We start from the raw sequence: 17,716 nt of genomic DNA, 5'->3' as shown, positions 1-17,716 counted from the left end.
CAGCGGGATGATTTCCCCCGGTCTCTGTGTGTTAATGATATCGTGAACACAGTGGGAAGATTTCCCCCGGTCTCTGTGTGTTAATGATATCGTGAACACAGTGGGAAGATTTCCCCCGGTCCCTGGGTGTTAATGATATCGTGAAAACAGCGGGATGATTTCCCCCGGTCTCTGAGTGTTAATGATATCGTGAACACAGCGGGAAGATTTCCCCCGGTCTCTGTGTGTTATTGATATCATGAACACAGCGGGAAGATTTTTCCCGGTCTCTGTGTGTTAATGATATCGTGAACACAGCGGGAAGATTTCCCCCAATCTTTGGGTGTTAATGACATCGTGAACACAGCGGGAAAATTTCCCCCGGTCTCTGTGTGTTAATGATATCGTGAACACAGCGGGAAGATTTCCCCGGTCTCTGTGTGTTAATGATATCGTGAACACAGCGGGAAGATTTCCCCGGTCTCTGTGTGTTAATGATATCGTGAACACAGCGGGAAGATTTCCCCCGGTCTCTGTGTGTTAATGATATCGTAAACAGAGCGGGAAGATTTCCCCCGGTCTCTATGTTTAATGATATCGTGAACACAGCGGGAAGATTTCCCCGGTCTCTGTGTGTTAATGATATCGTAAACACAGCGGGAAGATTTCCCCCGGTCTCTGTGTGTTAATGATATCGTGAACACATCGGGAAGATTTCCCCCGGTCTCTGTGTGTTAATGATATCGTGAATACAGCAGGAAGATTTCCCCCGGTCTCTGTGTGTTAATGATATCGTGAACACAGCTGGAAGATTTCACCCGGTCTCTTTGTGTTAATGATATCGTGAACACAGCGGGAAGATTTCACCCGGTCCCTGTGTCTTAATGATATCTTGAACACAGCGGGAAAATTTCACCCGGTCTCTCTGTGTTAATGATATATTAAACACAGCGGGAAGATTTCCCCCAGTCTCTGTGGGTTAATGATATCGTGAAAACAGCGGGAAGATTTCCCCCGGTCTCTGTGTGTTAATGATATCGTGAACACAGCGGGAATATTTCCCCGGTCTCTGTGTGTTAATGATATCGTAAACACAGCGGGATGATTTCCCCCGGTCTCTGTGTGTTAATGATATCGTGAATACAGCGGGAAGATTTCCCCCGGTCTCTGTATGTTAATGATATCATGAACACAGCGGGAAGATTTCCCCCGGTCTCTGTGTGTTAATGATATCATGAATACAGCGGGAATATTTCCCCCGGTCTCTGTTTGTTAATGATATCGTGAACACAGCAGGAAGATTTCCCCCGGTCTCTGTGTATTAATGATGTCGTGAACACAGCGGGAAGATTTCCCCCGGTCTCTGTGTGTTAATGATATCATAAACACAGCGGGAAGATTTCCCCTGGTCTCTGTGTGTTAATGATATCGTGAACACAGCGGGAGGATTTCCCCCGGTCTCTGTGTGCTAATGATATCGCGAACACAGCGGGAAGATTTCCCCCGGACTCTGTGTTTTAATGATATCGTGAACACAGCGGGATGATTTCCCCCGGTCTCTGTGTGTTAATGATAACATAAATACAGCGGGAAGATTTCCCCTGGTCTCTGTGTGTTAATGATATCGTGAACACAACGGGAAGATTTCCCCCGGTCTCTGTGTGTTAATATTATCGTGAACACAGCGGGAAGATTTCCCCCGGTCTCTGTGTATTAATGATATCGTGAACACAGCGGGAAGATTTCCCCCGTTCTCTGTGTGTTCATGATATCGTGAACAGAGCGGGAAGATTTCACCCGGTCTCTTTGTTTTAATGATATCGTGAACACAGCGGGAAGATTTCACCCGGTCCCTGTGTGTTAATGATATCGTGAACACAGCGGGAAGATTTCGCCCGGTCTCTCTGTGTTAATGATATGATAAACACAGCGGGAAGATTTCCCCCGGACTCTGTGTTTTAATGATATCATAAACACAGCGGGAAGATTTCCCCCGGTCACTGTGTGTTAAAGAAATCATGAACACAGCGGGTAGATTTCCCCCGGTCTCTGTGTGTTAATGATACTGTGAATACAGCGGGAAGATTTCCCCTGGTCTCTGTATGTTTATGATATCGTGAACACAGCGGGAATATTTCCCCCGGTCTCTCAGTGTTAATGATATCGTGAAGGCAGCGGGAAGATTTCCCCCAATCTTTGTGTGTTAATGATATTGTGAACACAGCAGGAAAATTTCCCCCGGTCTCTGTGTGTTAATGATATCGTGAACACAGCGGGAAGATTTCCCCGGTCACTGTGTGTTAATGATATCGTGAACACAGCGGGAAGATTTCCCCCGGTCTCTGTGTGTTAATGATATCGTGAACACAGCGGGAAGATTTCCCCCAGTCTCTGTGTGTTAATGATATCGTGAACACAGCGGGAAGATTTCCCCCGGTCTCTATGTGTTAATGATATTGTGAACACAGCGGGAAGATTTCCCCGGTCTCTGTGTGTTAATGATATCGTAAACACAGAGGGAAGATTTCCCCCGGCCTCTGTGTGTTAATGATATCGTGAACACATTGGGAAGATTTCCCCCGGTCTCTGTGTGTTAATGATATCGTGAACAAAGCGGGAAGATTTCCCCCGGTCTCTGTGTGTTAATGATATCGTGACCACAGCGGGAAGATTTCCCCCAGTCTCTGTGTGTTAATGATATCGTGAACACAGCGGGAAGATTTCACCCGGTCTCTGTGTGTTAATGATATTGTGAACACAGCGGGATGATTTTTCCCGGTCTCTGTGTGTTAATGATATCGTGAACACAGCGGGAAGATTTCCCCCGTTCTCTGTGTGTTAATGATATCGTGAACAGAGCGGGAAGATTCCACCCGGTCTCTTTGTGTTAATGATATCGTGAACACAGCGGGAAGATTTCACCCGGTCCCTGTGTGTTAACGATATCTTGAACACAGCGGGAAGATTTCACCCGGTCTCTCTGTGTTAATGATATCATAAACACAGCGGGAAGATTTCCCCCAATCTCTTTGTGTTAATGATATCATGAACACAGCGCGAAGATTTCCCCCGGTCTCTGTGTGTTAATGATATCGTAAACACAGCGGGATGATTTCCCCCGGTCTCTGTGTGTTAATGATATCGTGAAAACAGTGGGAAGATTTCCCCCGGTCTCTGTGTGTTAATGATATCGTGAACACAGTGGGAAGATTTCCCCCGGTCTCTGTGTGTTAATGATATCGTGAACACAGCGGGAAGATTTCCCCCGCTCTCTGTGTGTTAATGATATCGTAAACACAGCGGGAAGATTTCCCCCGGTCTCTGTGTGTTAATGATATTGTGAACACAGCGGGATGATTTTTCCCTGTCTCTGTGTGTTAATGATATCGTGAACACAGCGGGAAGATTTCCCCCAGTCTCTGTGTGTTAATGATATCATGAACACAGCGGGAAGATTATTCCCGGTCTCTGTGTTTTACTGATATCGTGAACACAGCGGGAAGTTTTCCCCCGGTCTCTGTGTGTTAATGATATCGTGAACACAGCAGGAAGATTTCCCCCCGTCTCTGTGTGTTAAAGATATCGTGAACACAGCGGGAATATTTCCCCGGTCTCTGTGTGTTAATGATATCGTAAACACAGCAGGATGATTTCCCCCGGTCTCTGTGTGTTAATGATATCATGAAAACAGTGGGAAGATTTCCCCGCTCCCTGTGTGTTAAAGATATCGTGAACACAGCGGGAAGATTTCCCCCGGTCTCTGTGTGTTAATGATATCGTGAGCACAGCGGGAAGATTTCCCCCGGCCTCTGTGTGTTAATGATATCGTAAACACAGCGGGAAGATTTCCTCCGGTCTCTGTGTGTTAATGACATCGTGAACACAGCGGGAAGATTTCCCCGGTCTCTGTGTGTTAATGACATCGTAAACACAGCGGGAAGATTTCCCCCGGTCTATGTGTGTTAATGATATCGTGAACACAGTGGGAAGATTTCCCCTGGTCTCTGTGTGTTAATGATATCGTGAACAAAGTGGGAAGATTTACACCGGTCTCTGTGTGTTCATGATATCGTGAACAGAGCGGGAAGATTTCACCCGGTCTCTTTGTTTTAATGATATCGTAAACACAGCAGGATGATTTCCCCCGGTCTCTGTGTGTTAATGATATCATGAAAACAGTGGGAAGATTTCCCCGCTCCCTGTGTGTTAAAGATATCGTGAACACAGCGGGAAGATTTCCCCCGGTCTCTGTGTGTTAATGATATCATGAACACAGCGCGAAGATTTCCCCCGGTCTCTGTGTGTTAATGATATCGTAAACACAGCGGGATGATTTCCCCCGGTCTCTGTGTGTTAATGATATCGTGAAAACAGTGGGAAGATTTCCCCCGGTCTCTGTGTGTTAATGATATCGTGAACACAGTGGGAAGATTTCCCCCGGTCTCTGTGTGTTAATGATATCGTGAACACAGCGGGAAGATTTCCCCCGCTCTCTGTGTGTTAATGATATCGTAAACACAGCGGGAAGATTTCCCCCGGTCTCTGTGTGTTAATGATATTGTGAACACAGCGGGATGATTTTTCCCTGTCTCTGTGTGTTAATGATATCGTGAACACAGCGGGAAGATTTCCCCCAGTCTCTGTGTGTTAATGATATCATGAACACAGCGGGAAGATTATTCCCGGTCTCTGTGTTTTACTGATATCGTGAACACAGCGGGAAGTTTTCCCCCGGTCTCTGTGTGTTAATGATATCGTGAACACAGCAGGAAGATTTCCCCCCGTCTCTGTGTGTTAAAGATATCGTGAACACAGCGGGAATATTTCCCCGGTCTCTGTGTGTTAATGATATCGTAAACACAGCAGGATGATTTCCCCCGGTCTCTGTGTGTTAATGATATCATGAAAACAGTGGGAAGATTTCCCCGCTCCCTGTGTGTTAAAGATATCGTGAACACAGCGGGAAGATTTCCCCCGGTCTCTGTGTGTTAATGATATCGTGAGCACAGCGGGAAGATTTCCCCCGGCCTCTGTGTGTTAATGATATCGTAAACACAGCGGGAAGATTTCCTCCGGTCTCTGTGTGTTAATGACATCGTGAACACAGCGGGAAGATTTCCCCGGTCTCTGTGTGTTAATGACATCGTAAACACAGCGGGAAGATTTCCCCCGGTCTATGTGTGTTAATGATATCGTGAACACAGTGGGAAGATTTCCCCTGGTCTCTGTGTGTTAATGATATCGTGAACAAAGTGGGAAGATTTACACCGGTCTCTGTGTGTTCATGATATCGTGAACAGAGCGGGAAGATTTCACCCGGTCTCTTTGTTTTAATGATATCGTGAACACAGCGGGAAAATTTCACCCGGTCCCTGTGTGTTAATGATATCGTGAACACAGCGGGAATATTTCGCCCGGTCTCTCTGTGTTAATGATATCATAAACACAGCGGGAAGATTTCCCCCGGACTCTGTGTTTTAATGATATCATAAACACAGCGGGAAGATTTCCCCCGGTCACTTTGTGTTAAAGAAATCATGAACACAGCGGGTAGATTTCCCCCGGTCTCTGTGTGTTAATGATACCGTGAATACAGCGGGAAGATTTCCCCTGGTCTCTGTATGTTTATGATATCGTGAACACAGCGGGAATATTTCCCCCGGTCTCTCAGTGTTAATGATATCGTGAAGGCAGCGGGAAGATTTCCCCCAATCTTTGTGTGTTAATGATATTGTGAACACAGCGGGAATATTTCCCCCGGTCTCTCAGTGTTAATGATATCGTGAAGGCAGCGGGAAGATTTCCCCCAATCTTTGTGTGTTAATGATATTGTGAACACAGCGGGAAGATTTCCCCCAGTCTCTGTGTTAATGATATCGTGAACACAGCGGGAAGATTTCCCCGTCTCTGTGTGTTAATGATATCGTGAACACAGCGGGAAGATTTCCCCCGGTCTCTGTGTGTTAATGATATCGTGAACACAGCGGGAAGATTTCCCCCAGTCTCTGTGTGTTAATGATATCGTGAACACAGCGGGAAGATTTCCCCCGGTCTCTATGTGTTAATGATATTGTGAACACAGCGGGAAGATTTCCCCGGTCTCTGTGTGTTAATGATGTCGTAAACACAGAGGGAAGATTTCCCCCGGCCTCTGTGTGTTAATGATATCGTGAACACATTGGGAAGATTTCCCCCGGTCTCTGTGTGTTAATGATATCGTGAACACAGCGGGCAGATTTCCCCCGGTCTCTGTGTGTTAATGATATCGTGAACACAGTGGGAAGATTTCCCCCAGTCTCTGTGTGTTAATGATATCGTGAACACAGCGGGAAGATTTCCCCCGGTCTCTGTGTGTTAATGATATTGTGAACACAGCGGGATGATTTTTCCCGGTCTCTGTGTGTTAATGATATCGTGAACACAGCGGGAAGATTTCCCCCGTTCTCTGTGTGTTAATGATATCGTGAACAGAGCGGGAAGATTCCACCCGGTCTCTTTGTGTTAATGATATCGTGAACACAGCGGGAAGATTTCACCCGGTCCCTGTGTGTTAACGATATCTTGAACACAGCGGGAAGATTTCACCCGGTCTCTCTGTGTTAATGATATCATAAACACAGCGGGAAGATTTCCCCCAATCTCTTTGTGTTAATGATATCATGAACACAGCGGGAAGATTTCCCCCGGTCTCGGTGTGTTAATGATATCGTGAACACAGCGGGAATATTTCCCCGGTCTCTGTGTGTTAATGATATCGTAAACACAGCGGGATGATTTCCCCCGGTCTCTGTGTGTTAATGATATCGTGAAAACAGTGGGAAGATTTCCCCCGGTCTCTGTGTGTTAATGATATCGTGAACACAGTGGGAAGATTTCCCCCGGTCTCTGTGTGTTAATGATATCGTGAACACAGCGGGAAGATTTCCCCCGCTCTCTGTGTGTTAATGATATCGTAAACACAGCGGGAAGATTTCCCCCGGTCTCTGTGTGTTAATGATATCATGAACACAGCGGGAAGATTTTTCCCGGTCTCTGTGTGTTACTGATATCGTGAACACAGCGGGAAGTTTTCCCCCGGTCTCTGTGTGTTAATGATATCGTGAACACAGCAGGAAGATTTCCCCCCGTCTCTGTGTGTTAAAGATATCGTGAACACAGCGGGAATATTTCCCCGGTCTCTGTGTGTTAATGATATCGTAAACACAGCAGGATGATTTCCCCCGGTCTCTGTGTGTTAATGATATCATGAAAACAGTGGGAAGATTTCCCCGCTCCCTGTGTGTTAAAGATATCGTGAACACAGCGGGAAGATTTCCCCCGGTCTCTGTGTGTTAATGATATCGTGAACACAGCGGGAAGATTTCCCCCGGCCTCTGTGTGTTAATGATATCGTGAACACAGTGGGAAGATTTCCCCCGGTCTCTGTGTGTTAATGATATCGTGAACAAAGTGGGAAGATTTACACCGGTCTCTGTGTGTTAATGATATCGTGAACAAAGCGGGATGATTTCCCCCGGTCTATTTATGTTCATGATATCGTGAACACAGCGGGAAGATTTCCCCCGGACTCTGTGTTTTAATGATATCGTAAACACAGCGGGAAGATTTCCCCTGGTCACTGTGTGTTAATGATATCGTGAACACAGCGGGAAGATTTCCCCCGGTCTCTGTGTGTTAATGATACCGTGAATACAGCGGTAAGATTTCCCCAGGTCTCTGTATGTTAATGATATCGTGAACACAGAGGGAATATTTCCACCAGTCTCTCTGTGTTAATGATATCGTGAAGACAGCTGGAAGATTTCCCCCGGTCTCTGTGTATTAATGATATCATGAACACAGCGGGAGGATTTCCCCCGGTCTCTGTGTGTTAATGATATCGTGAACACAGCGGGAAGATTTCCCCCAATCTTTGTGTGTTAATGATATTGTGAACACAGCGGGAAGATTTCCCCCAGTCTCTGTGTGTTAATGATATGGTGAACACAGCGGGAATATTTCCCCCGGTCTCTATGTGTTAATGATATTGTGAACACAGCGGGAAGATTTCCCCGGTCTCTGTGTGTTAATGATATCGTAAACACAGCGGGAAGATTTCCCCCGGTCACTGTGTGTTAAAGAAATCGTGAACACAGCGGGAAGATTTCCCCCGGTCTCTGTGTGTTAATGATACCGTGAATACAGCGGGAAGATTTCCCCCGGTCCCTGTATTTTAATGATATCGTGAACACAGCGGGAATATTTCCACCGGTCTCTCAGTGTTAATGATATCGTGAAGAAAGCTGGAAGATTTCCCCCGGTCTCTGTGTATTAATGATAGCATGAACACAGCGGGAGGATTTCCCCTGGTCTCTGTGTGGTAATGATATCGTGAACTCAGCGGGAAAATTTCCCCCGGTCTCTGTGTGTTAATGATATCGTGAACACAGCGGGAAGATTTCCCCGGTCTCTATGTGTTAATGATATCGTGAACACAGCGGGAATATTTCCCCGGTCTCTGTGTGTTAATGATATCGTAAACACAGCAGGATGATTTCCCCCGGTCTCTGTGTGTTAATGATATCATGAAAACAGTGGGAAGATTTCCCCGCTCCCTGTGTGTTAAAGATATCGTGAACACAGCGGGAAGATTTCCCCCGGTCTCTGTGTGTTAATGATATCGTGAGCACAGCGGGAAGATTTCCCCCGGCCTCTGTGTGTTAATGATATCGTAAACACAGCGGGAAGATTTCCTCCGGTCTCTGTGTGTTAATGACATCGTGAACACAGCGGGAAGATTTCCCCGGTCTCTGTGTGTTAATGACATCGTAAACACAGCGGGAAGATTTCCCCCGGTCTATGTGTGTTAATGATATCGTGAACACAGTGGGAAGATTTCCCCTGGTCTCTGTGTGTTAATGATATCGTGAACAAAGTGGGAAGATTTACACCGGTCTCTGTGTGTTCATGATATCGTGAACAGAGCGGGAAGATTTCACCCGGTCTCTTTGTTTTAATGATATCGTGAACACAGCGGGAAAATTTCACCCGGTCCCTGTGTGTTAATGATATCGTGAACACAGCGGGAATATTTCGCCCGGTCTCTCTGTGTTAATGATATCATAAACACAGCGGGAAGATTTCCCCCGGACTCTGTGTTTTAATGATATCATAAACACAGCGGGAAGATTTCCCCCGGTCACTTTGTGTTAAAGAAATCATGAACACAGCGGGTAGATTTCCCCCGGTCTCTGTGTGTTAATGATACCGTGAATACAGCGGGAAGATTTCCCCTGGTCTCTGTATGTTTATGATATCGTGAACACAGCGGGAATATTTCCCCCGGTCTCTCAGTGTTAATGATATCGTGAAGGCAGCGGGAAGATTTCCCCCAATCTTTGTGTGTTAATGATATTGTGAACACAGCGGGAATATTTCCCCCGGTCTCTCAGTGTTAATGATATCGTGAAGGCAGCGGGAAGATTTCCCCCAATCTTTGTGTGTTAATGATATTGTGAACACAGCGGGAAGATTTCCCCCAGTCTCTGTGTTAATGATATCGTGAACACAGCGGGAAGATTTCCCCGTCTCTGTGTGTTAATGATATCGTGAACACAGCGGGAAGATTTCCCCCGGTCTCTGTGTGTTAATGATATCGTGAACACAGCGGGAAGATTTCCCCCAGTCTCTGTGTGTTAATGATATCGTGAACACAGCGGGAAGATTTCCCCGGTCTCTATGTGTTAATGATATTGTGAACACAGCGGGAAGATTTCCCCGGTCTCTGTGTGTTAATGATGTCGTAAACACAGAGGGAAGATTTCCCCCGGCCTCTGTGTGTTAATGATATCGTGAACACATTGGGAAGATTTCCCCCGGTCTCTGTGTGTTAATGATATCGTGAACACAGCGGGCAGATTTCCCCCGGTCTCTGTGTGTTAATGATATCGTGAACACAGCGGGAAGATTTCCCCCAGTCTCTGTGTGTTAATGATATCGTGAACACAGCGGGAAGATTTCCCCCGGTCTCTGTGTGTTAATGATATTGTGAACACAGCGGGATGATTTTTCCCGGTCTCTGTGTGTTAATGATATCGTGAACACAGCGGGAAGATTTCCCCCGTTCTCTGTGTGTTAATGATATCGTGAACAGAGCGGGAAGATTCCACCCGGTCTCTTTGTGTTAATGATATCGTGAACACAGCGGGAAGATTTCACCCGGTCCCTGTGTGTTAACGATATCTTGAACACAGCGGGAAGATTTCACCCGGTCTCTCTGTGTTAATGATATCATAAACACAGCGGGAAGATTTCCCCCAATCTCTTTGTGTTAATGATATCATGAACACAGCGGGAAGATTTCCCCCGGTCTCGGTGTGTTAATGATATCGTGAACACAGCGGGAATATTTCCCCGGTCTCTGTGTGTTAATGATATCGTAAACACAGCGGGATGATTTCCCCCGGTCTCTGTGTGTTAATGATATCGTGAAAACAGTGGGAAGATTTCCCCCGGTCTCTGTGTGTTAATGATATCGTGAACACAGTGGGAAGATTTCCCCCGGTCTCTGTGTGTTAATGATATCGTGAACACAGCGGGAAGATTTCCCCCGCTCTCTGTGTGTTAATGATATCGTAAACACAGCGGGAAGATTTCCCCCGGTCTCTGTGTGTTAATGATATCATGAACACAGCGGGAAGATTTTTCCCGGTCTCTGTGTGTTACTGATATCGTGAACACAGCGGGAAGTTTTCCCCCGGTCTCTGTGTGTTACTGATATCGTGAACACAGCAGGAAGATTTCCCCCCGTCTCTGTGTGTTAAAGATATCGTGAACACAGCGGGAATATTTCCCCGGTCTCTGTGTGTTAATGATATCGTAAACACAGCAGGATGATTGCCCCCGGTCTCTGTGTGTTAATGATATCATGAAAACAGTGGGAAGATTTCCCCGCTCCCTGTGTGTTAAAGATATCGTGAACACAGCGGGAAGATTTCCCCCGGTCTCTGTGTGTTAATGATATCGTGAACACAGCGGGAAGATTTCCCCCGGCCTCTGTGTGTTAATGATATCGTGAACACAGTGGGAAGATTTCCCCCGGTCTCTGTGTGTTAATGATATCGTGAACAAAGTGGGAAGATTTACACCGGTCTCTGTGTGTTAATGATATCGTGAACAAAGCGGGATGATTTCCCCCGGTCTATTTATGTTCATGATATCGTGAACACAGCGGGAAGATTTCCCCCGGACTCTGTGTTTTAATGATATCGTAAACACAGCGGGAAGATTTCCCCTGGTCACTGTGTGTTAATGATATCGTGAACACAGCGGGAAGATTTCCCCCGGTCTCTGTGTGTTAATGATACCGTGAATACAGCGGTAAGATTTCCCCAGGTCTCTGTATGTTAATGATATCGTGAACACAGCGGGAAGATTTCCCCCAATCTTTGTGTGTTAATGATATCGTGAAGACAGCTGGAAGATTTCCCCCGGTCTCTGTGTATTAATGATATCATGAACACAGCGGGAGGATTTCCCCCGGTCTCTGTGTGTTAATGATATCGTGAACACAGCGGGAAGATTTCCCCCAATCTTTGTGTGTTAATGATATTGTGAACACAGCGGGAAGATTTCCCCCAGTCTCTGTGTGTTAATGATATGGTGAACACAGCGGGAATATTTCCCCCGGTCTCTATGTGTTAATGATATTGTGAACACAGCGGGAAGATTTCCCCGGTCTCTGTGTGTTAATGATATCGTAAACACAGCGGGAAGATTTCCCCCGGTCACTGTGTGTTAAAGAAATCGTGAACACAGCGGGAAGATTTCCCCCGGTCTCTGTGTGTTAATGATACCGTGAATACAGCGGGAAGATTTCCCCCGGTCCCTGTATTTTAATGATATCGTGAACACAGCGGGAATATTTCCACCGGTCTCTCAGTGTTAATGATATCGTGAAGAAAGCTGGAAGATTTCCCCCGGTCTCTGTGTATTAATGATAGCATGAACACAGCGGGAGGATTTCCCCTGGTCTCTGTGTGGTAATGATATCGTGAACTCAGCGGGAAAATTTCCCCCGGTCTCTGTGTGTTAATGATATCGTGAACACAGCGGGAAGATTTCCCCGGTCTCTATGTGTTAATGATATCGTGAACACAGCGGGAAGATTTCCCCCGGTCTCTGTGTGTTAATGATATCGTGAACACAGCGGAAAGATTTCCCCCAGTCTCTGTGTGTTAATGATATCGTGAACACAGCGGAAAGATTTCCCCCAGTCTCTGTGTGTTAATGATATCGTTAACACAGTGGGAAGATTTCCCCCGGTCTCATGTGTGTTAATGATATCGTAAACAGAGCGGGAAGATTTCCCTCGGTCTCTGTGTGTAAATGATATCGTGAACACAGCGGGATGATTTCCCCCGGTCTCTGTGTGTTAATGATAACATAAACACAGCGGGAAGATTTCACCTGGTCTCTGTGTGTTAATGATATCGTGAACACAACGGGAAGATTTCCCCCGGTCTCTGTGTGTTCATGTTATCGTGAACACAGCGGGAAGATTTCCCCCGGTCTCTGTGTGTTAATGATATCGTGAATACAGCAGGAAGATTTCCACCAGTCTCTGTGTATTAATGATATCGTGAACACAGCGGGAAGATTTCCCCCGTTCTCTGTGTGTTAATGATATCTTGAACAGAGCGGGAAGATTTCACCCGGTCTCTTTGTTTTAATGATATCGTGTACACAGCGGGAAGATTTCACCCGGTCTCTGTGTGTTAATGATATCGTGAACACAGCGGGAAGATTTCACCTGGTCTCTCTGTGTTAATGATATCATAAACACAGCGGGAAGATTTCCCCCGGTCTCTGTGTGTTAATGATATTGTGAACACAGCGGGAAGATTTCCCCGGTCTCTGTGTGTTAATGATATCGTGAACACAGCGGGATGATTTCCCCCGGACTCTGTGTTTTAATGATATCGTAAACACAGCGGGAAGATTTCCCCCGGTCACTGTGTATTAATGATAGCATGAACACAGCGGGAGGATTTCCCCTGGTCTCTGTGTGGTAATGATATCGTGAACTCAGCGGGAAAATTTCCCCCGGTCTCTGTGTGTTAATGATATCGTGAACACAGCGGGAAGATTTCCCCGGTCTCTGTGTGTTAATGATATCGTGAACACAGCGGGAAGATTTCCCCCGGTCTCTGTGTGTTAATGATATCGTGAACACAGCGGAAAGATTTCCCCCAGTCTCTGTGTGTTAATGATATCGTGAACACAGCGGAAAGATTTCCCCCAGTCTCTGTGTGTTAATGATATCGTTAACACAGTGGGAAGATTTCCCCCGGTCTCATGTGTTCATGATATTGAGAACACAGCGGGATGATTTCCCCCTGTCTCTGTGTGTTAATGATATCGTAAACAGAGCGGGAAGATTTCCCTCGGTCTCTGTGTGTAAATGATATCGTGAACACAGCGGGAAGATTTCCCCTGGTCTCTGTGTGTTAATGATATCGTGAACACAACGGGAAGATTTCCCCCGGTCTCTGTGTGTTCATGTTATCGTGAACACAGCGGGAAGATTTCCCCCGGTCTCTGTGTGTTAATGATATCGTGAATACAGCAGGAAGATTTCCACCAGTCTCTGTGTATTAATGATATCGTGAACACAGCGGGAAGATTTCCCCCGTTCTCTGTGTGTTAATGATATCTTGAACAGAGCGGGAAGATTTCACCCGGTCTCTTTGTTTTAATGATATCGTGTACACAGCGGGAAGATTTCACCCGGTCTCTGTGTGTTAATGATATCGTGAACACAGCGGGAAGATTTCACCTGGTCTCTCTGTGTTAATGATATCATAAACACAGCGGGAAGATTTCCCCCGGTTTCTGTGTGTTAATGATATTGTGAACACAGCGGGAAGATTTCCCCGGTCTCTGTGTGTTAATGATATCGTGAACACAGCGGGATGATTTCCCCCGGACTCTGTGTTTTAATGATATCGTAAACACAGCGGGAAGATTTCCCCCGGTCACTGTGTGTTAAAGAAATCATGAACACAGCGGGTAGATTTCCCCCGGTCTCTGTGTGTTTATGATATCGTGAACACAGCGAATATTTCCCCCGGTCTCTCAGTGTTAATGATATTGTTGTGGTAAACCACTGTATTGTATATTGCCACCTCTGGGTGGCGCTGTGTATGGAGGCATGCCTCAGCTGACTCCACCCACCACTGTGTGGGTTTCGTTCAGACTTGTTCAGTCACTCACGAAGAAGCATGGTCTCTTCTTAGCTAATAAAAGCCTTATTCATCTCTTCTTTCGACTCATCATCTCTTCTTCGACTCATCACCTTTTATGAAGTAATTGATAAGCGTATCAATTTTATTAGCTAAAAGTTAAATGGCGACACCTGAGGAGCAACAACAGCAACGGATACAGCAGACATTGCTGAGAGCCCTCAGACCACCACGCCTGGACCTCGACCCTCAAGATGTGGGTGCATCAGCCAAGTTTGAACACTGGCTGAGCTGCTTTGAATCCTTCCTCGCAATCTCACAGGTTACAGAGGAGGATCACAAACTGAAAATTTTGACCGCCCAGGTGAGCCATCAAGTATATATGCTAATCCGGGACTCTAATACGTACGTGGCGGCCCTCGAGCTACTAAAAGGGCAATATACGCGCCCAGTGAACACAATTTACGCCCGACACCTCTTGGGATCCCGCAGGCAGCAACCGGGAGAATCGGTAGGGGCATTTGCACGGGCGCTACTGGCACTCTGCAGAGACTGCGATTGTAAAGCGGTAACGGCTGTGGAGCACGCGCAGGGACTCTCCTGTGATGCCTTCGTCAGGGGCCTCCAGTCAGACCACACCCGGCAGAGACTGCTAGAAAGCAAGGAACCCGACCTGAAGACGGCCATTGCCCTTGCGCTCTCGTTAGAGGAGGCCCACCGAAACCTCGAGGCATACCCCCGTAACGGCGCCGAGACATGGCAATCGAAACCGTGGGACACGGGACCGCCGCCCCCGGCACCAACCGCTGCAGCGACCCAACCGAGACAGCAGCCTCCGGTAAGAACTGCTTCGATGCCCAGTAACCAGGCCCAAAAATGCTATTTCTGTGGCCAGTTAAAACATCCCAGAGCGCACTGCCCAGCTAAGACAGCTACCTGCTCGGGCTGCGGGAAGAAAGGCCATTACGCTAACGCCTGCAAGGGGAAGCCAGCCAGCAGCGCAGCGTGCGGGCCGTGGGAGCAGCCATCTTATCCGCCATTTTGTGTACCCCCGGCCGCATGGCATCCGCCGCCATCGTATCCAACGCACTCAACCGCCATTTCGTCACCGGAACCGACCACCGTCTCGGCGGATGACTATAGTGACTCACTAAGCCACATACTGGCCTCCGTGACGCTGGATCAAGGCCACCCTCACCATCTATCCAGCTCCATGATGGATATCGCGGTAAACGGCCGCGCCACCAGTTGCCTGATCGACAGCGGGAGCACAGAGAGTTTCGTCCACCCCGACACGGTACGTAGCCACTCCCTCACGATTCTGCCAACGCACCATCGCATTTCTATGGCGTCCAAGTCCCAGTCAATGGACATCAGCGGCTACTGTGTGGTGACCCTGTCAGTAGGGGGCACTGAATATCAAAAATTTAAACTGCTAGTCCTGCCCCGTCTTTGCGCTGCCGTCCTGCTAGGGTTGGATTTTCAGTGCCACCTTAGGAGTGTCACACTAGCATACGGTGGACCCCTCCCCCCACTCACAGTCTGCAACCAACAACTTTTAAATCGCCCGCTGCAAACCACCTGCAGCCTTTCCACATTAAAAGTCCCCCCCCCTCCCCTGTTCGCTAACCTCACCCGCGACTGTAAACCCATCGCTACCAAAAGCAGGCGGTACAGTGCCGGGGACAGAGCTTTTATCAGCTCTGAGGTGGAGCGGCTCTTGAAGGAGGGCATTATCGAAGGTAGCACTAGCCCCTGGCGAGCCCAGGTTGTAGTCGTTAAAACCACTGCAAAACGCCGCATGGTAATCGACTACAGCCAAACCATAAACCGGTACACCCAGCTGGACGCGTACCCCCTCCCTCGCATATCTGATATGGTCAATCAGATTGCGCAATACAAAGTATTCTCCACCATCGACCTTAAGTCAGCGTACCACCAGCTGCCCATCCGCCATGAGGACCGCCAGTATACTGCCTTCGAGGCAAACGGCCGCCTCTACCACTTCCTTAGGGTCCCCTTCGGCGTCACCAACGGGGTTTCGGTCTTCCAAAGGGAGATGGACCGAATGGTTGACCAGAACGCGCTGCGGGCAACCTTCCCCTATTTGGATAACGTCACCATCTGCGGCCACGACCAGCAGGACCACGACGTTAATCTAGCAAATTTCCTCCGTACGGCCCAACGGCTGAACCTAACGTACAATAAGGAAAAATGTATGTTTCACACCAAGCGCCTGGCCATCCTCGGCTGCGTGGTGGAGAACGGAGTCATCGGGCCCGACCCCGACAGAATGCGCCCCCTAATGGAGCTACCCCTTCCCCACTGCCAAAAAGCACTGAAGAGATGCCTGGGGTTTTTCTCCTACTACGCCCAGTGGGTGCCCCTCTATGCAGACAAAGCCAGGCCCCTCATCAAAGCCACCTCCTTCCCCCTGACACCAGAGGCGTGTGCAGCCTTCACTCTTATCAAGAACGATATCGCGAAGGCCGCAATGCACGCGGTGGATGAGTCCATCCCCTTCCAAGTGGAGAGCGATGCCTCCGACTTCGCCCTAGCCGCGACCCTTAACCAGGCGGGCAGACCCGTGGCCTTTTTCTCAAGGACCCTCCAGGGCCCCGAGACGAGACACTCCTCCGTCGAAAAGGAGGCCCAGGCTATTGTAGAAGCGGTGCGTCACTGGAGGCATTACCTGGCCGGGAAACGATTTACCCTGCTCACTGACCAGCGTTCAGTAGCTTTTATGTTTAATAATAAGCAGAGGGGTAAAATCAAGAACGACAAGATCTTGAGGTGGAGAATCGAACTCTCCACCTACAATTATGATATCTTGTATCGGCCAGGGAAACTCAATGAGCCCCCAGATGCCCTATCACGTGGTACATGCGCCAACGCGCAGAGTGATAGGCTGCAGTCCCTCCACAATGACCTCTGCCACCCGGGGGTCACCAGGTTTTTCCATTTTATCAAATCCCGTAACCTGCCCTACTCCATCGAGACCAAGAGCTGCCAAATCTGCGCCGAGTGCAAACCGCACTTCTATAGGCCGGACAGAGCAAGCCTGATCAAGGCCACCCGCCCCTTCGAACGCCTGAGCGTCGATTTTAAAGGGCCCCTCCCCTCCGCTGACCGCAATGTGTACTTCCTCAACATAGTTGATGAGTACTCCCGTTTCCCCTTTGCCATCCCTTGCCCAGACATGACCAGTACCACGGTCATCAAGTGTCTGAATGACATCTTCGCTCTGTTCGGGTTCCCCAGCTATATACATAGCGACAGGGGCTCATCGTTCATGAGCGACGAACTTCGGCAGTACCTGCTAACAAGAGGTATCGCCACGAGCAGGACCACCAGTTACAACCCCCGGGGGAACGGCCAGGTGGAAAGGGAGAACGCGACGGTTTGGAAGGCAGTCCTCTTAGCACTAAAATCTAAGGGCCTTCCGACCTCCCGCTGGCAGGAGGTCCTCCCTGCAGCGCTTCACTCCATTCGGTCACTGCTTTGTACTGCCACTA

The sequence above is a fragment of the Somniosus microcephalus genome, chromosome 8, assembly GCF_052327205.1.
Source record: "Somniosus microcephalus isolate GS21.2 chromosome 8, FLI_Smic_1.0, whole genome shotgun sequence".
Classification (NCBI taxonomy): domain Eukaryota; kingdom Metazoa; phylum Chordata; class Chondrichthyes; order Squaliformes; family Somniosidae; genus Somniosus; species Somniosus microcephalus.
This window is presented reverse-complemented; position numbering follows the sequence as displayed.